At 42.9% G+C, this 20275-nt stretch overlaps 1 protein-coding gene and 1 pseudogene across 12 annotated transcripts in view; one reads left to right on the top strand and one right to left on the bottom strand.

The window, feature by feature from the left end:
• The window catches only part of PDE8B (phosphodiesterase 8B), a 264788-nt gene that overhangs the window by 182864 nt on the left and 61649 nt on the right, over window positions 1-20275 (top strand). The gene's annotated exons all lie outside the window — the stretch shown is intronic.
• LOC116585694 lies at window positions 5514-5991 on the bottom strand (annotated as a pseudogene).

Raw genomic sequence — 20275 nt, 5'->3', positions numbered from 1 at the left:
TGCAGAGGACCCCCCAGCCCTGCTCCAGCCACGCCCAGCCTGTGCCCTAGACCTCCATGAAATGTGGCTCGTTAGAGACGTGCTCCAGGTAGAGACCGCATGCTCCATCTTAGTATGAACAAGAATGTAAATTATCGCATTAAAAGTATCAGTCTTGTATTGATGACATGTGACAATATCTTTTAGGTACATAGTGTACCTAAAATAGTATTAAAATTAATTTTGCCTGTTTTTACTTTTTAGTAACAACTACTAGAAAATGTACAGTTCCACACATGGTTTGCATTTGTGGCTTCTGCAGTATTTTTGTGGGACAGCTGGCCTAGTTGTTCCTTGTCCTGTCAGATCTTACCCTGAATCCCGCTTCCCTTTGACAGGGGCCAGGGGCCAATAAAGAGTGTGTATAGTCTAGTTTGTGCCTGTGAGCCAGCAGCAGACAGCCTCCCACGGGATGAAACTGTGATCCATTCTCCAAGCCCCTAAGGATAGTGATCCCTATTAGGGGAGGATGATCTGATGGGCATGTAAGCAGACCTTTAGGGAGCATTTTTGTTTGGGGAGTTGTGGGGCACCTTTCCTTCATTCTCAAACTGTGGGAGAAAGTCAGCTTTCACCTGTAGAACTCTTTAGTGGAGAGTGGGAGCCCATGTGCCTTGCCTGCTGGCAGCTTTTTGCCACCCACCCCACCCCACCCCACCCCAACCCTCCAGCCCCATTTCCATTTCCCAGCCCGAGACTGGTCTACTCTTGGGTCTGTCCTTGCCCTTCACTGCCCCTAGGCCTCTACTCTCTCCATATTCGCCAACTTCTGTTCCCCCTAATCCTTGCCTTCCTGGTAGGTGGCTCGGCCAGTAGGCTTTTCATGATTTTTGGACTTGTCCTCTAAGGTGTGGCACAACAGGGTTCTTAATAGTAAGACAGTCTGATAGCTCATGGTATTCTCTCTAAAACAGAAGAAGTAGCTGGTGCAGGCAACCAGGGGAGAGAGGCATGCAAAATCACGAGATGCTTTCTGCTCATTGCTTCCCTACTGATAAAAATGTTTGAATTTGTCCTAAGTGCCCAATACTTGAGCTCCATCTCCCTTTTTTAATGGCATCAACTGTTGGCAGCTTCCTTGTCCTGCAGGCCTCAGCCTAGCTTCTCTACGTGAAAACTTCCAGAACCTGCCAGCCATGTCTCCCCCATACCGGCCATGAGGTGAAGGTGATGCTTCTCTTCAGCATCCCCTGTTGGACTGTTCATCCTACCATTCTTTGGATCAGTTCTCACCTTGGGGAAGGGACGTCACTGTGTGTGCCCTGTAGACATCCGGGAATTATTATTAAAGCTAATTTTTACTCCCTAATACAGTAACCTTTGGCAAGCCTAGGAAATTAAAGATGAAGCTACTGTCTAGTCCCAAATCATTATTATATGTGGAGTGTTGATCTCCCTGGAGCTAATGTCTCACGTGTTGTTAACTATTTCCCATGTTTTTCCAAGGCACACATCCAAGTTTGACTTCTTAAAAGAAAGTTGGAGAAAAAGGGATCTGCAGTTGGAAACATGACCTCAGTTATCCCTGGCAGTGCCTGTTCACATTTAGAAATGTTTTTTTTTGTGTCCTCAGCATGTTAGCTTGATGCTGAGTTTGTGCACGTGGACTTGACTCACAGTAGATGCTCCAAATATTTGTCGATGTACTTGCTAAAGCCACTAAGTAAACAAAATTTTTCCGTTTAGCTTTAGTACATATTTACATGAAGCTATTTAAAGGAAGGCCTCTGATGTTGCAAAACCATTTTTCCTGAGAACTATGCTGGAACCGCCAAACCCTGAGCAGACGTAAACGGGGTACCTGCTGCGTGTCGGAGGTGCAGGGCCTCTGTAGGAGGTCCCAGCAGGGGACAAGGACCGGCAGGGACACTGAGGATGCAGTGATGAGATTACATGCATGGGAAAGTGTTAGGGCAGAAGAGAGGAGAGATGCAACTTCGTGGCTGGCATTGTGGGGTGGCTGTCGTGGCTGATCACGACAGGCTTCAGGGAGAGCCGCGAGGGTCTGAAGCGGAGAGGGTGAACCTGGAATGTTCTGGGCACGCAGACCTGCCCTGAGCACAGTGAGGGAGCAGGTAGACATGGATGCCCTCACCCATCAGAGCGGCTTGGCCCTTGTGTGCATGGTGATGGGGATCCTTTGCACTCTCTGCAACTGTCCTCTTGTCCTCTCTGCCAACGTGGTAGGTCTTCAGCTCATGTTGAGGACAGACAGGAGGATGGGCGAAACAAAGGGAAGGGAAAGTCTGAAATGCCAGTCCGGTTTTCCACTGCGTGAAACTGTTGGGGCCTTCTCACATGGTAGCTCAGCCCCGCTCCAGGGGGGAGGCTTAAGAAAGAGAGGTTTGGTAACGGGCATAGACACATTAAAGACCACTAGGTTTTAAAGAGGAGACACGGTGTTGGCCTTGGATGAGAAGGGATTTTTTTTTTTCCCTCCTAAATTTAACTGAACTTCTAAAGGCTGCATTTTTATTGATTTGTCATTCAGGCTAGGGGAAGAGTCTGCTTTCTGTGAAGACTTAGACTAATTGAGCCCAAGGGACTTTCATGTTACCTCTTAGACCTGATGGTTAAAAGTTTTTACTTAACCAGTTATTTGTTTTCCGAAGCAACAGTTGGCAGCTGACTCCTCAGAAGGGATTGATTTACTTCACATTGAGAAGTTCTCAGTTGTGGGCATGCCTGGCCTAAGCTGGGCATTCATGGGTGGAGTGAGCATCAGTTGCCTGCAGGCCCTCTAGCCCGGCGGAAGTCACAAGGCCAGATGAGGCTGGGGGACCAGGTTTCTCCTCACATCTGCTGCTGCTGAAATCCTTGGGGGTGGCTAATGGGACCCCCCACATCCAGGCAGTCACCCCCACCCTAAACTGGGGAACCCCCTTCCGCATGCTTCCTTTCTTGTGCCCCGTCCCCCCACCCCCAACATCCTAGAAGCTACTTAGTCTGAAGAGTGTGTCTTCTTTTCATCCCACTGTAAGTGCTGGCTGTCTCATCCCAGCTTCTGGTCTGCTCTGCCTCCGCTGCAAGATGGCACCAACTCATACAGGCTCAGTAGAGCTGATGGTTTAATTTTCCGTGTGAGCAAGTTGTTAAACCACCCCTTATTAAACATTTGAATTACAGAAGCACAGTGTTCCGTTTTTCAAAACTAGTAAGTACTCAGAGTCCAGCTCTTCTGCAGTGTGTTACCACACTGTACTGTGACAGGTGTTCTGGAGGTCACTGACCTTTGTTTCATCTGTGTGTCAGAAATGCCAAATAAAGCTGAGCAGCCGGGTTCGACGACATCGTGTCGGTAGCTTCAAATAGCCATAGCCGGGCCAGGGAATTCGGCAAACTCTACAAATCAGGACTTCTTTTTTTTATTTTTAGACAAAACCTGTTCAGTTTATTATTTACGTGCTCCTTTTAATACCATTGCAATGAACAGGTACCTCTCCCTCTCTGAGCGATGTTTGTGTATGTATATGTTAGCCATTTTTGTCTTGAAATTCATTCTGTAAAAACATGTTCCCAGAGTACATTCTGAACAGAGAAACTCGCTGTAGGTAAATAAGATCAGGAAAGATATGTTTGAGTGGACAAAGCCCAAGAGTTTTAAACTGTATTTGTGGCTTAATCTAGATCACAGTACATCTGTTTTGGCACAGTTTTTTTTTTTTTAATTGAAGAATTGACATATATATTAGTGTATAGTTTTAAGTGTACAGCATAATGATTTGATATATGCATGCATTGCAAAATGATCTTCACAGTAAATTTAGTTAATATCCCTCGTCACACGGTTATTTTTTCTTATGAGAACATTTAAAATCTACTCTCTTAGTAACTTTCAAATATGAAATACAGTGACGTTAATTTTAGTCACCATGCCATGCATTACATCCCCAGGACTTATTTATCTTATACTTTGTATCTTTTGACCACCTTCACCCAGTTCACCCACGCTCTGCTTATAGTAGCCACCAGTCTGTGCTCTGTATCTATGAGATGGGGGTTTGGTTTGGTTTGTAGATTCCACATATAGGTGAGATAAAATGGTGATAAGGGGTTTTTCTTGCTCTATCTAGCTTATTTCATGTGCCATCCATATTGCCACAAATGGCAAGATTTCCTCGTTTTATTCAGTTGTATATGTGTGTGTGTGTATTTCCCATTTTTATCCATTCATCGGTTGATGGACACATAGGTTGTTTATATATATTGGCTATTGGAAATAATGCTACAGTGAATGGGGTACAGATATCTTGTCAGAGAGTGATTTCATTTCCCTCTAATAAAAACCGAGAAGTGGAATTATCAGATCATATGGTAGTTCTGTTTTTAATTTTTTGAGTAATCTCCACACTGTTTTCCATAGTGGCTAAACCAGTTTACATTTCCAACAGCATGAAAGTGTTGCCTTTTCTCCACATTCTCTCAAACACTTGTGATTTTATGTCTTTTAAGTAATTACAATTCTAACAGGGATGAGTTCATATCTCACAGGGGCTTTGAATTCTGTTTCTCTGAGGAATGGTGATGTTGAGCATCTTTTCATGTACCTGTTGGCCATCTGTATGTCATCCTTAGATGTCTGTCCAGATCTTCTATCCATTTAAAAATCAGATTGTTCGCTATCGAGTGGTAGGTGTTTGCTATGCATTTTTAGATGTTAACGCCTTATCAGATATGTGACTTGGAAATATTCAGCAGATTGACTTTTCATTCTTAAACTTCGTTCATTCTCAAACTTCTTAGTTTTCTGTAATCCCCGTTGTTTGGGTTTCTTTTTGTTGTTGCCTTTGGTTTTGGTATCCCATCCAAAACACCATCACCTAGACAGATGTCAAGATCCTGATGTTCTGTTTTCTTCTAGAAGTTTTATGATTTGAGATCTTATATTTAAATCTTTAATCCATTTTCAGTTGAGTTTTGTGTACAGTCTAAGACAGTGATCCAGTTTCCTTCTTTTGCATGTGGTTGCCCAATATTTGCAGAGCATTCATTGAAGAGACTGTCCTTTCCTCATTGTATTCTTGATTCCTTTGTCATACATTAAAATTGACTGTATATTTGTGGGTTTATTTCTGATCTGTCTATTCTGTTCCATTAACCTGGTGTTTATTTTAATGCCAACAACATACTGTTTGGAATACTACAGCTTTACATACTACAGCTTTGTAATACACTTTGAAATCGGGGATCATGATGACTCCAACTTTGTTCTTTCTCAAGATTGCTTTGACTCTTGGGGGTCTTTTGTACTTCCCTATAAATATTAGGATTGTTCTATTCTGTGAAATTACCATTGTAATTATGATAAGGATTGCATTGAATCTGTAGTATGGATGTTGTAATGGTGTTAATTTTTCTAGTCCATGAGCAGAAAATCTTCCCAATTATTTGTGTCTTTCTCAGTTTCTTTCATTAGTGTTACACTTTTTAGTTTTCAGATTAAAGGTCTTCCATCTCCTTGGTAAAAAATTTTTTCAGTGGAAGTGGAGCTTTTTTGAGGTCTCAGCACCTTGGGGTTCAGACAGAGGCCACCCTGTGGGCAAAGGAAGAGCCAGTAGAGGGGCTATATTTGACCATCTTTTGGGGACATGGGTTGTTGTATGGCCACACTTCCTACGGCAGGTGACAGCATAGAGGTGCAGGTGAGCATAACATTTGCAGCAGCAGATCATCTTGTCTTAGTCCTATTTCTGGGCCAGCTGGTGCAGGGAAGGCTTGATGATGCCACCCCCGAAGTGAAGCACCAAGAGCAGGGTGAACTCTTTCTAAATATTTTAGTCTGAGCAGGTGCAGCCATCCTCCAGCTGTTTGCCTACAAAATCAGACACTACCAATCAAGACAAGGATGCCCTCCTTGTCTTGGATTTCGGCTTTGACATTCTCAGTGGTGTCACTGGGCTACATCTCAAGGGCAATGGTCTTGTCGATCGCTGTCTTCACAAAAATTGGCATCTCTGTATCTGCCACAAGGCTACTACCACCAGACCACTTGGCCACCTCGTTGAAGAGAAAGAGCTTCCTTGGTTAAATTTATAGGTTTCTTATTCCTTTTGATGCAATTGTAAATGAAATTGTTCTCTTAGTATTTCTTTCTGGAATTTGTCATTAGTGTATAGAATTGCAACTGATTTTTGTGTATTTTTTTTAAATTTTTTATTTTTTATAAACATGTATTTTTATCCCCAGGGGTACAGGTCTGTGAATCACCAGGTATTGTTTTTGAAAGCCTGCAACTTCACGGAGTTTTTTAGTTGTAACAGATTTTGGTGAAACCTTTAAGGTTTTTTTTTTTATATATAAGATCATATCATCTGCAAATAGTGACAGTTTTACTTTTCCCTTTTCAATTTGGGTATCTGTTATTTTTCTTGCCTAATTGCTGTGGCTAGGACTTCCAGTGCTATGTTGAATAAAAGTGGTTCCAGTAGTTAAGGGTATGCCAAGACCTCTCAGTGTCCCACAATGGAGGATCTTGGACAGAAGCAAGATGCGAGCTGATTAGAAGCCTTGTCCCTCCAGCAGCAGCTTTTGAAGTATGCAAATGTTCCTGTTCCAGGCTAAGACAAGACGATAGACTTTTCCCTCTGCTGCCTCTGCACTGTGTGCTGGTGGGGCGACAAGGGGTCAGGCAGCATGTTAAGAACTGTGTCTGTTTGTTGCAGTCCTGTAGGATTTTTTAAAAAATAAGCCACTGGAGCTGGGTGATCAAGGGTTGTCCCTGGGTGACAGCCACAAAAACTGAGGTTCAATACATGTGCACAAGCTCCTTTCTGGGAGATACAGGTGGCATGAGGCAGGACAGAAGAAGAGTGAAATGACGGTGTCTGCCAGCCTCTCGATCTCTGGAGAGGATTGCAGTCAGCCCCTAGACATGTGTTAAATGAGAAGCCTACTGTTAGGGACGCCTGGGTACCTCAGTTAACATCTGCCTTCTGCTCGGGTCATGATCCCAGGGTCCTGGAATTGAGCCCTGCATCGGGCTCCCTACTCAGTGGAGAGTCTGCTTCTCCCTCCCCCTCTTCATGTTCTGTCTCTCTTTCAAATGAATAAAATCTAAATAAATAAATTAAATAAATAAATTAAATAAATAAGAGAAGCCTGCCCCTCAAGCTAAAGCTTTTAAGATAAGCAAATAGGCCTCTTTTCCAGAGAGGTTGGGTGCTTTCAGTTTGCTCTCTGTGCTCTGGGCCCTGGATGATAGCCGCCATGAGTCTGCATGAGCCCTTTAAGAACTGTTAGTTCTCGGGTGCCTGAGTGGCTCAGTGGGTTAAGCCTCCGCCTTCGTCTCAGGTCATGATCTTAGGGTTGGGCCTCTCATCGGGCTTTCTGCACAACGGGGAGCCTGCTTCCTCCTCTCTCTCTGCCTACCTGTGGTCTCTCTTTCTCTCTGTTGAATAAATAAAATCTTAAAAAAAAAAAAAAAAGAACTTAGTTCTCTCTAGCCTTGTGTGTCTCAAGGATGCAGGCCCCATTGGCTTATGAAACTAGATCTTTTGTGTGTCCATTTCTCAGGTGGAAGTCTTAAAAGATGAGGTCCTAGATTTGGGGTTCAGCCCCTTCACAGAGATAAGCAGGAAAAGGAGTTTCCTCCTGACTATTGATCCACTGGGCGGGGCTTATGGCAGGATTCTTTCTCAGCTTTTCCTACCCACTTTGCTGTAGGTTTTTCCCTCCTCGTTTGCCTGATATATAGGTGTTCAGCTCATTTCTGGATTTCTTTCAGAGGTGATTGTTTCATATGCGGTCGTAGATTTAGTGTGTCTGTAAGAGAAGGTAAGTCCTGGAATCTTCTGTGTCACCTTCTTAAACCTAAAAATTCCCGGGACAAATTATTTTCTAGACTTAAAAAACAGTGGTGGAGAAAATGTTAATAATACAGATTAAATTTAAATGCACATCCAGTTTGTAGGAGTTTCATTGTGAATAGCAGAAAAAATTAAAGAAACACTCCTCCAGCATTCAGAAACTATTACATGTTTCAGCAAAGAAATTCACATTATTAACAAATGAGTGGAGCTCCTATGCATCTGTTACAGGGCTTGCATCTTACTGCTTACAGTAAGTGAAAATGTCAACTCCTATTTGTGTTGAAACTCCACTCATTCATCAGTTGAAACCAACGCTAGGCTACTCATACCAGAGATCAGGAAAAAGGCAACAAAAGCATTTGGTGAGAATCAATCAGCTGTATAGAATTTATGGTAAGAATATTGTATGTTTTAGTATTTAGAAATTGCTGCACATCTTTTATGTCAAGTTGGAAAATTTTTCTCTTAAGGGATCAGATGGAATGTATTTTAGGCCCTACAGTCTCTGTCACAACTACCCTACTCTGCCGCTGTAGCAGGAAAGCAGCCATTGCCCAATTACGACCTGGAAATAAATGAGTCAGGCTATGGTATAATAAAATCAGTTACAAAACCAGGTAAAAATATATTTACAAAGTCGCTGGGCCGTAGTTTACTGACCTTTTTAATTAGTAGTGCTTACAGTAAACTTCAGTGTGGATATTTCTGAATTTTTCAGAGAGCCAGTTTGTTAAACCTTGACTGGCATGCCACCCAGACCACAGTCCCCATTCTGAAGGATCTCCCAGTAGCTCATCATCGTTTAAAAATAATAATAAAATCAAATTTTAAAAAATAGGGGACTGGGTGGCTCAGTCGGTTAAGTGTCCGACTCTTGTTTTTGGCTTAGGTCTTGATCTCAGTGTTTTGTGATACACTTTTTTTTTTTTTTTTGATACACTTTTTTTTTAGAGTTCAGGCCCCACACTGGGTTCCATGCTGGGTGTGGACCCTACTTAAAACAAACACATAAATAAAATCACAGATATCTTTTAGGAGCACAGAAAGTGCTCTCTTATTCTGTCTGAGCCTACTGCCTACATCATTCCCTGCCACTCTGCTCTGCCACACCAAGCTCCTTGGAGTTCCCATCCACATACCCAGCCTTTCTGTCCCTCTGGGCACTGTACTTTTCCATCTGTCTAGCATGTTCTTCGTTCCTCCTGTCCTCCCTTGCTCACCTGATCCAGGTCATATTTCTCTGTGATTTTGCCCAGCCACTCTCTCTTACCTACAAAGGACATCTAGACTTCCCACAATGGACACAGCTCACCAAGGGCAACATCCTGTCTCAGTGCCCTACACTGCCATCTCCTGCTGAAGCTACCCGAACCCAGGAAAGAGTTGATGAGCTGAGTTTGCGGAGGATCTTAGATTTTAATAATCATAAGATGTATCATGTATTGAACATTTTGTGTCCCCTATTGTGCAAGTGCTTTCATACATTAACTCCTATAATAATCACTGCACCTCTGTGAGGTAGATATGATGATCCCTGTTCTACAAATGAAGAAACTGAGGCTTGAAGTGGTTAAGCAGCCTGTCCAGGTTTCACAATGGTCACATGTGGTAGAGTCAGGATTCAAATCTGAAGTCATTAGCATATATGAATGCATATATGAGAGAAATTAGAAATATTAGGTACATATCTGAGCAGTCACATGAGAGAAAGGGCTACCCTTACTTGGGAAGCTGGGACCACTTAACGAAGAAGGTGTTGATTGAGGTCAGATAGAATTTATCCTTATAGAGAGAAGAACCCCATGCAAAAGAAGAAGGGCAACGAGAGACAGGAGAAGCAAGAATGGTTGGATTTGGCTTGATCCCTTGATGTCTTATAGCATGGGGGAGATGAAGCTAAGGGTGGAGTTGGGGCTCAGCTGCCCACCTGCCCACCTGCCTCTGCCTAGATTCCTCTGATCATTCGTTTCCTCCTCCAGGTGCTTACAGGTCCAGAGCCATCCTGATGGGTGTTTGGCCTAGAGTAAATTAGACCATGTACTCCCTGCTGTGATCCAATCTCTATCTACTGAGGAAATGAAGTTGATAGGAACATTTGACAAGCCATGAGAAGTTACAGCAGGGCAGTTTGGGGGTCTGTGTAGAATGCTAAGAGGGTGATGTAGCAAATTGTCTCTAGAGGAGCTGTTGCCCTGTCCTTGGAGAGGCTGGAGCCTCAGCCCTCTGTTGCTTATTTAAAGCCGTTGGAGCTCCTCAGCCCACAACCCGGTGGTAGGTAGACATTGTGTGTTGTCAGTTCTCACTGCAGCATTCCAGAACTTTCCCCATTGTATTTTGGAGTTATGCAGCCAATCAATACTTAAAACCCAGCCATGGTGAGGTTCCTGGCTGGCCCAATAGAGCATGCGACTCGTGATTTGGGGTTGTGAGTTCAAGCCCCACGTTGGGCCTAGAGCTTACTTAAAAAAACAAAAACCGAGCATAGAAACTCAAGCATCTGTGCTAAAAGGATCTGTTGTTTCAGCTGTAGTCAGAGCAGCGTTCATCCTGAAAGCTTTTACTCAAGCTTCTGGGCCTTCGTTTATGTGGTGACTTAGGGAGTTTTTAAGAGCAAAATTCCAGCAAGGATGGACTTCTCCAGTGCCATTGCTGAAAGAAGTGAGGACTGAGGAGGAGGAATAATTTGGAGGGTTTTCCATTAAACCTGCCGCCCCATTTGGGAGAAATCTGAATCCTGAAGTCGACTTCTTGCCCAGATTTCCTGAGTTTCTGGTGAGGATTTCAGAGCTGAGCTCCAGGAGACTGGAGGAAGCATGCATTTATTCCTCTTCTTTTTGACCATTCTGTACCTAAGCCGAGGAGTGGGTTAAATGGTATTTTTCCTGATTATCTTAAACAAGACGACTGTAGAATGGCATGCTGAACAAGTGAGACCTTTGTACCTGGGGGCGGGACGGAAGGAAACAAAGGGCCTTATCTCCACTGGTGCTTGTTAATCTTTCCTTCTGACCAGGACTATGGTACTGTGTGGAGAAATCAGAGTTCAGCCCACCTTCAGATGGCTTCGAGTGAGAAGCTTTTCGATCCTTAGAACCGTCAAAAGGAGCTTGAGTCTTAATGACAGAGCCTTGGCCTTGGAGTTATAGAAGAAGTAAAAGATAGTTTCCTACTAAGGAGGTTATATCTCATAAGGAACACTGGACCTGTTTGGCCATGGAAATCCCTGTGGGAGGAATGTTTCCATCTATCCCCCCCGCCCCTGGTTCCAGAGAGCTGCAGCCCCCAGAAGCTCTTGTGTTGCAAGTTGAATACCATGAAAGGCTAATACAGTGTTCCTCAGCGCTGGTGGCACCCTGGAGTCACCTGCTGAGTTAAAAACCAAACAATACAGTGACTCCTGGGCCCCAAGGGCTCTGATGGAATGGGTCTGGAGTAGAAGCTGGGCAAGAGCACTTCGAAGAGCTCCCCAGGAGATCCCAGGGTACTAGCAAGGCCGAGAACCGCAAGGCTAGAGAATGAAGTCTCTGAGGTTTTTGGATCTGCCATGATCGGTTAGATGTGTCTAGGGAGATTTCCTGCCAGACGCTTTATAGAGGGATGGGAATATGCTGTGACCAAAGAACCACCAAAGGATAGGCATTTGGAAGGATGGCATGCGTATCACATGGGGAGGACCAGGCCTCGGTGGGAGCTGCCAGGGGTGAGACCAGGCTTCATCATCTCTAGAACTCCTTCCTGAGCCCTGGCACACAGAAAACGTGTGTGGTGTGAATGTTTGCACCCAGGGGAAGGAGAGCTGCTGGGTTAGGGTACCAGCAGTGGCTTCTGTGTGTGTTGATCCTAAGTCCGTGTCTAGACTGGGCAGTCCATGTCTAGGGGACATGGAGCATACTGTGGACTTAGTTCCAGCCAGTCGGCAGGAGGGGTTTCTAGAACAGGCATTCCTATGAGAAAACTGACTGGGACAAACTGCTGTCCCTGCTGGTTCCATGAGCTCTGTGAGGAGAGGGTACCCTGCCTGTCTCCCGAGGAAACACCCAGCCCCAAGCCGGCATGTGGTGGTTGGTGTTCTGACTGGTTCTCAGTCTTGCCGAGATTGGTTCCAGACATGGGAGCTTCTGTCTTTGCAGGGCCTGACCAGAAGGCACTTGAATTCCCAGTTACGGTCCGATTTGGGACATATGCAACAGAAGAAATTCTACAGTCCACCTCCTAAGCCCTGCTATCCATTTCAGCTGACAGTACTTTTTTTTTTTTTTTTCCCATTTCTTTTCCACATTAATGTTTAATGGCTTTGAGCTCTGGTAGGGAAAGCAGTGGTATGGGTGGGATTTATTAAGTTTTCCGTTTCAATTTAAATTTGAAAAATTTATCTAGCTCCCTTTAGGCCATGAGAACATCTATTTTTTAAAAAGTAATTTTCTTTTTTTTTTCTTTCTTTTTTTAAATAACAAGTAACGTATTATTTGCTTCAGGGGTACAGGTCTATGATTCATCAGTCTTACACAATCATAGCGCTCACTGTATAGCACATACCCTCCCCAATGCCCATAATCCAGTCACCCGATTCCTCTCCCCCTACCCACCAGCAACCCTAAGTTTGTTTCCTATGACTAAGCATCTCTTATGGTTGGTCTCCCTCCCCAGTCCTATCTTGTCTCATTTTTTCCCTCCCTACTCCCTGAACCCCCGCCCTGCCTCTCAAATTCCTCATATCAGAGAGGTCATATGATAATTGTCTCTCTGATTGGCTTACTTCGCTCAGCATAAATCCCTCTAGTTCCATCCACACCATTGCACATGGCAAGATTTCATTTCTTTTGGTGGCTGCATAGTATTCCATTGCATATATATATAACATCTTCTTTATCCATTCATCTGTTGATGGACATCTAGGTTCTTTCCATAGTTTGGCTATTGCAGACATTGCTGCTATAAACATTCGGGTGCACGTGCCCCTTCGGATCACTACATTTGTATCTTTAGAGTAAATACCCAGTAGTGTAATTTCTGGGTTGTAGGGTAGCTCTATTTTCCTTTTGAGGAACCTCCTTGCTGTTTTCCAGAGTGGCTGCACCAGCTTGCATTCCCACCAACAGTATAAGAGGGTTCCCCTTTCTCTGCATCCTTGCCATCATCTATTATCTTCTGACTTGTTAATTTTAGCTATTCTGACTGGTGTGAGGTAGTATCTCATTGTGGTTTTGATTTGTATTTCCCTGACGCAGAGTGATGTAGAGCACTTTTTCATGTGCCTGTTGGCTATTTGGATGTCTTCTGCCCATTTCTTGATTGGATTATTTGTTCTGTGGGTGTTGAGTTTGATAAGTTCTTTATAGATTTTGGGTACTAGCTCTTTTTCTGATATGTCATTTGCGAATATCTTCTCCCATTCTGTCAGTTGTCTTTTGGTTTTGTTAACTGTTTCCTTTGCTGTGCAAAGGCTTTTGATCTTGATGAAGTCCCAATAGTTCATTTTTGTCCTTGCTTCCCTTGCCTTTGGTGATGTTTCTAGGAAGAAGTGGCTGAGGTCGAAGAGGTTGCTGCCCATGTTCTCTTCAAGGATTTTGATGGATTTCTGTCCCACATTGAGGTCTTTCATCCATTTGGAGTCTATTTTTGTGTGTGGTGTCAGGAAATGGTCCAGTTTCATTGTTCTGCATGTGACTGTCCGATTTTCCCAACACCATTTGTTGAAGAGACTGTCTTTTTTCCATTGGAAATTTTTTCCTGCTTTGTCAAAGATTAGTTGACCATAGAGTTGAGGGTCTATTTCTGGGCTCTCTATTCTGTTCCTTTGATCTATGTGTCTGTTTTTGTGCCAGTACGGTACTGTCTTGATGATGACAGCTTTGTAATAGAGCTTGAAGTCTGGAATTGTGACGCCACCATCTTTGGCTTTCTTTTTCAACATTCCTCTGGCTATTCAGGGTCTTTTCTGGTTCCATATGAATTTTAGGATTATTTGTTCCATTTCTTTGAAAACAATAGATGGTATTTTGATAGGGATTGCATTAAACGTGTAGGTTGCTTTAGGTAGCACAGACATTTTCACAGTATTTGTTCTTCCAATCCATGAGCATGGAACATTTTTCCATTTCTTTGTGTCTTCCTCCATTTCTTTCATGAGTACTTTACAGTTTTCTGAGTTCAAATTATTTGCCTCTTTGGTTAGGTTTATTCCTAGGTATCTTATGGTTTTGGGTGCAATTGTAAATGGGATCGACTCCTTAATTTCTCTTTCTTCTGTCTCACTGTTGGTGTATAGAAATGCAACTGATTTCTGTGCACTGAGTTTATATCCTGACACTTTACTGAATTCCTGTATAAGTTCTAGCAGTTTTGGAATAGAGATTTTTTGGGTTTTTCACATAAACTATCATCTGCAAAGAGTCAGACTTCGAATTCTTCTGATTTGGATGCCTATAATTTCTTTTAGTTGTCTGATTGCTGAGGCTAGAACTTCTAGTAGTATATTGAATAGCAATGGTGATAGTGGACATCCCTGTCATGTTCTTGACCATAGGAAAAAGGAAGAAGTTGCTGCGGCTCTCATTTTTTCCCCAATGAGAATGATATTCACTGTGGGTTTTTCATTGATGGCTTTGTTGATATTGAGGTATGTACCCTTTAGGCATTGTTGATATTGAGGTGTGTACCCCCATCCCACACTGTGAAGAGTTTTGATCAAAAAAGGGTGCTATACTTTGTCAAATGCTTTTTTAGCATCTCTTGAGAGTATTGTATGGTTCTTGTCCTTTCTTTTATTAATGTATTGCATCACATTGATTGATTTGCAGATGTTGACCAGGCTTGTAGCCTGGGAATAAATCCCACTTGGTCCTGGTGAATAATCCTTTCAATGTACTGTTGTATCCTATTGGCTAGTATTTTGGTGAGAATTTTCGCATCTGTGTTCATCAAGGATGTTGGTCTGTAATTCTCCTTTTTGATGGGGTCTTTGGTTTTGGGATCAAGGTAATGCTGGCCTCATAAAATGAGTTTGGAAGTTTTCCTTCCATTTCTATTTTGTGGAACAGTTTTGGGAGAATAGGTATTAATCCTTCTTTAAATGTTTGGTAGAATTCCCCTGAGAAGCCATCTGGCCCTGGGACTCTTGTTTGTTGGGAGATTACGGATGACTGCTTCAATCTCCTACTGGTTATGGATCTGTTCAGGTTTTCTATTTCTTCCTGGTTCAGTTTTGGTAGTTTATATGTTTCTAAGAATGAATTCATTTCTTCCAGATTGTCAAATTTGCTGGCATCTAGTTGCTCATAATATGTTTTTATAATTGTTTGTATTTCTTTGGTTGGTTATGATCATTCCTCTTTCATTCATGATTTTATTTATTTGGGTCCTTTCCCTTTTCTTTTTGATATGTCTGGCCACGGGTTTATCAATCATATTAATTCTTTCAGAGAACCAGCTCCTAGTTTTGTTGATTTGTTCTATTTATTTGTTTGTTTCTATTTTTGGTTTCTATTTTGTTTGTTTGGTTTCTATTTCATTGATTTCTGCTCTGATCTTTATGATTTCTCTTCTCCTGCTGGGTTTAGCCTCTCTTTGCTGTTCTTTCTCCAGCTCCTTTAGGTGTAGGGTTAAGTCGTATACTGGAGACCTTTTTTGTTTCTTGAGAAAGGCTTGTATTGGTATAAACTTTCCTCTCAGGACTGCCTTTGCTGTGTCCCACAGATTTTGAACAGTTGTGTTTTCATTTTCATTTGTTTCTATGAATTTCTTAAATTCTTCTTTGATTTCCTGGTTAAACCCATTCATTCTTTAGTAGGTTGCTCTTTGGCTTCCATGTACGAGTTCTCTCCAACTTTCCTTTGGTGGTTGACTTCTAGCTTCATAGCATTGTGGTCTGAAAATATGCAGGGAATGATCCCAGTCTTTTGGTACCTGTTGAGACTTGATTTGTGACCCAGTATGTGATCTATTATGAAGAATGTTCCATGTGCACTAGGGAAGAATGTGTATTCTGTTGCTTTGGATGGAATGTTCTGAATACATCTGTGATGTTCATCTGGTCCAGTGTGTCATTTAAAGCTTTTATTTCCTTGCTGATCTTTTGCTTGGATGATCTGTCCATTTCTGTGAGGGGGGTAGTAAAGTCCCCCACTATTATTGCATTATTGTTGATGTGTTTCTTTGATTTTGTTAATAATTGGTTTATATAGTTGGCTGCTCCCATGTTAGGGGAATAGACATTTTAAGTTGTTAGATCTTCTTGTCAGACAGATGTTTAAGTATTATATGGTATAGTGTCCTTCCTCATCTCTTATGATAGTCTTTGGCTTAAAATCTAATTGATCTGATATAAGGATTGCCACCCCACCTTTCTTTTGATGTCCATTAGCATGGTAAATTGTTTTCCACCCCCTTACTTTCATCTGGAGGTGTCTTTGGGTCTATGAGTTTCTTGTAGATAGCATATTGATGGGTTTTGTTTTTTTATCCATTCTGATACCGTGTGTCTTTTGATTGGGGCATTTAGCCCATTTGCATTCAGGGCAACTATTGAAAGATAGGAATTTAGTGCCATTGTGTTGCCTGTAAGGTGACTGTTACTGCACATTGTCTATTCTCTATTCCTTTCTGGTCTGTTACTTTTAGGCTTTCCCTTTGCTTAGAGGACTCCTTTCAATATTTCCTATAGGGCTGGATTGGTGTTTGCAAATTCTTTTAGTTTTTGTTTGTCCTGGAAGCTTTTGATCTCTCCTTCTATTTTCAATGATAGTCTAGCTGGATATAGTATTCTTGGCTGCAGGTTTTTCTCATTTAGTGCTCTGAATATATCATGCCAGTTCTTTCTGGCCTGCCAGTTTTCTGTGGATAAGTCTGCTGCCAATCTAATATTTTTACCATTGTATGTTATAGACCTCTTGTCCCGGGCTGCTTTCAGGATTTTCTCTTTGTCACTAAGACATGTAAGTTTTACTATTAGGTGATAGGGTATGGACCTATTTTTATTGATTTTGGGGGGAGGTGGTGTCTGTGCTTCCTGGATTTTGATGCTTGTTCCCTTTGCCATATTAGGGAAATTCTCTACTATAATTCTCTCCAATATACCTTCTTCCCCCATCTCTCTTTCTCCTTCTTCTGGAATCCCAATTATTCTAATATTGTTTTGTTTTATGGTATCACTTATCTCTCGAATTCTCCCCTCGTGGTCCAGTAGTTGTTTGTCTCTCTTCTACTCAGCTTCTTTATTCTCCATCATTTGGTCTTCTATATCACTAATTCTCTCTTCTGCCTCATTTATCCTGGCAGTAAGAGCCTCCATTTTTTATTTCACCTCATTAGTAGCTTTTCTTATTTCAACTTGGTTAGATTTTAGTTCTTTTATTTCTCCAGAAAGGGCTTTTATCTCTCCAGAGAGGGTCTCTCTAATATCTCCCTTGCCTTTTTCAAGCCCGGCTAGAACCTTGAGAATCGTCATTCTGAACTCTAGATCTGACATATTACCAATGTCTATATTGATTAGGTCCCTAACCTTTGGTACTACTTGTTCTTTTTATTTTTTATTTTTTTTTGTGGTGAGTTTTTCCACGTTGTTGTTTTATCCAGGTAAGCATATATGAAGGAGAGAATAAAAGGGTGGCAAAGACCCCAGAAAAATGTATGCTAACCAAATCAGAAGAGACTCCAGTTGGGGGGAGAAGGAAGGGGGTAAAGAGAAGTTAAAATTTTTTTTTAAGATTTTATTTATTTATTTGACAGAGATCACAAGTAGGCAGAAAGGCAGGCAGACGTGGGGAGGAAGCAGGCTCCCTGCTGAGCAGAGAGCCCAATGCAGGGCTTGATCCCAGGACCCTGAGATCATGACCCAAGCCAAAGGCAGAGGATTAACCCACTGAGCCACTCAGGCGCCCAGGGAAATTAAAATATTAAAATATATATATTTTTAATATTTTAATTTATTATATACATATGTATATATTATATGTATATATTATATGTATATATATGTATACATATATATACATATATATTAGACTCATGAATAGAACAGAGCCAACCACTTGATTTTGGGTATATTTTGGTCTCTTAGAGGAAACTACCTCCCAAAATTTTCAAGAAAAACCAATATATGCAAAAATAAGAATAAACATGATGAAGGGATGGAATATGACTGTAATGATGAAAGTTAAAAATAAATTCTAAAAAAAGGAATTGGTAAGATAAGTTGGTTGGAAAAAGAAAGAAAAAGAAAGTGGAGAGAATTTACCTAGGCTGGAGACTAGAACAAAACGCTGTGCTAGATTTGGGTATATTTTGATCTATTAGAAGAAATTGTATCCCAAATTTTTAGGAAGAAAAAACCTTATAGGTGTTTTTTTAGGTATTAGATATTTAAGTATTAGATATTTAGGTCTCCTAGTCCTCTTGCTCCTCCCCCCAAAAGTACTTTTCAACCAGTCATATATAAGAGGTATATAAGAAATAAAGTTAGATACAGTGAAGGATAAAATATGACTATAATAATGATGGTTTCAAAAGATTTTTTCTTCAGAAAGTTATTGCTAAGATAAACTAGTTAAAAAACATTAAGAGGAAAGTGGAAAAGTCAAAAAATTGGAATAGGAAAAAAGTAAGATTAAAAGAGTTTAATTAACTTTTCAAGACTAAAGAATCATGGGGAAAAAGCCATGATTTCCATGCTTTGCTTTCCCCTCCTGTGGAATTCTCCTGTTGTCCTTGATCTGTGAGCTTGGTCTTGGCTGGATGTTCTTGCTGATTTTCTGTGGGAGGGGCCTGTTGCAAATGTCTTTGCCCTGCCCTTACCAGGGGCCAGGCTAAGTAATCTGCTGAGGTTCACTCTTGGGAGCTTTTGTTCCCTAAACGCTTTCCGTAGAGCTCTGGAAGACAGGAATAAAGATGGCGGCCTCCCAATCTCTGGCCGGGATGAGATGAGCACTCAGGGCCCCACTCTTCAGTGCACCCTCTGGGAAAAGCGCTCAGTCACTCCCATCTCCCTGGTCTCAGGCTGCACTCCGCAACCTGTGACCGAGCGTTTCTATCTCCAGCGCACAACCCCATTTGGAGGCTCCAAACCCAGCAGATTCCTGCCCTGCACTCCCGTGCTGTTCTTCCTGGAGGAGGAAGGAGGGAGCCTCTCTGGATCTGCCACTTGTGGGGTCCCTGCTGAAGAGTAGTGGCCAGACTGTGCCTTGGATTATGGTTTAAGGTAACCCCAAGCTGAGAGCTCACTCCTCAGCTCTGTCTCTGTAGCCCGCTTCCCCGCTCTGATACCTGGGGACTCTGCCACACTCAGACACCCCCCGTCTTTCTGTGACCCTGCGGGTCCTGAGACCACACTGTCCCCGTGAGAGCTCAACCCTCAGCTTAGCCTCTGGAGCTACGTTCCTCAGTGGAGCAGACTTCTAAAAGTTCAATTTTGTGCTCCACTGCTCCACCGCTGGCTGGGAGCCAGTCCCTCCCCCCGCGGCCTATCTTCCCGTCGCTTCGGCTTCACCACTCTGTAGGTCCTACCTTCTGGAAAATGGTTGATTTTCTGTTCCTAGAATTGCTGCTCTTCTCTTCAATCTCCTGTTGAGTTTGTAGGTGTTCAGAATGGTTTGATAACTAGCTGAACTCCTAAGACCTGATGATATTTCGGTCTCCTAGTCCTCTAGCTCCTCATCCCAAAAGTAATTTTCGATCAGTCATTGTTCTTGGGACCATCCAGGACATAGATGGCATGTCTGGTTTCTCTCCATCATTGTGGGCCCCGTTGAGGTGGCGGCCTGGCTGCTTGTGAGGCTTGGAAGCACAGTGTACTGTGTAGAAGGTCTGCATGAGGGGGGACCCCCTAGCCCTGTCACCAGATTGTGCACAGTCCCCTGATAAGGCCCTGGGGATGCTGAGCTGTGCTGGTTGGCCAGGTTCGGGCAGGAGGGGCTTTTTTCTTCAGAGCGGTGACAGGGCAGGTCACGAGCCCTCACTGGGCCCCATGGCTGCTGCTTCCTCTGGGCCTTGAGAACCTTTGTGTGCTTGGGAGTTTATCACTATGGAAATGCAGGCTTCGGGGCGACTGGGAATTCTCTGGCTGCAGCAGTGCCATGATGACCAGTGGGCCATGGAGGTTGCAGGGCTATATAGCTCTGGGGCAGGCACCTGTGCCTGTCACCTTACTTTTGATAAGTCAGTAATCAGGGATAGTTGGAGCAGTGGCTCTGGAGCCATTTTCTGGATTAGGAGTTTCAAGTGGTATAAAAACTGTAGCATCTGGAAAATACCAAATGGTGGGGGTGGGTTCTGGGTTCTAGGCTTTGCTCCTGACCGGCAGCCCCATGGTGGCCAGCAAGGGCTCTTCAGGATCAGGGTCCCCTCAGGACATCTGTGCCAGTGGGGTCATGAGGCAGCCCCCAAAGGCCCTTCCAGAGGCAAAAAGCGTTATTGGGACTTCTCAGCTCATTGTC

The sequence above is a fragment of the Mustela erminea genome, chromosome 3, assembly GCF_009829155.1.
Source record: "Mustela erminea isolate mMusErm1 chromosome 3, mMusErm1.Pri, whole genome shotgun sequence".
NCBI lineage: Eukaryota > Metazoa > Chordata > Mammalia > Carnivora > Mustelidae > Mustela > Mustela erminea.
This window is presented reverse-complemented; position numbering and strand designations above follow the sequence as displayed.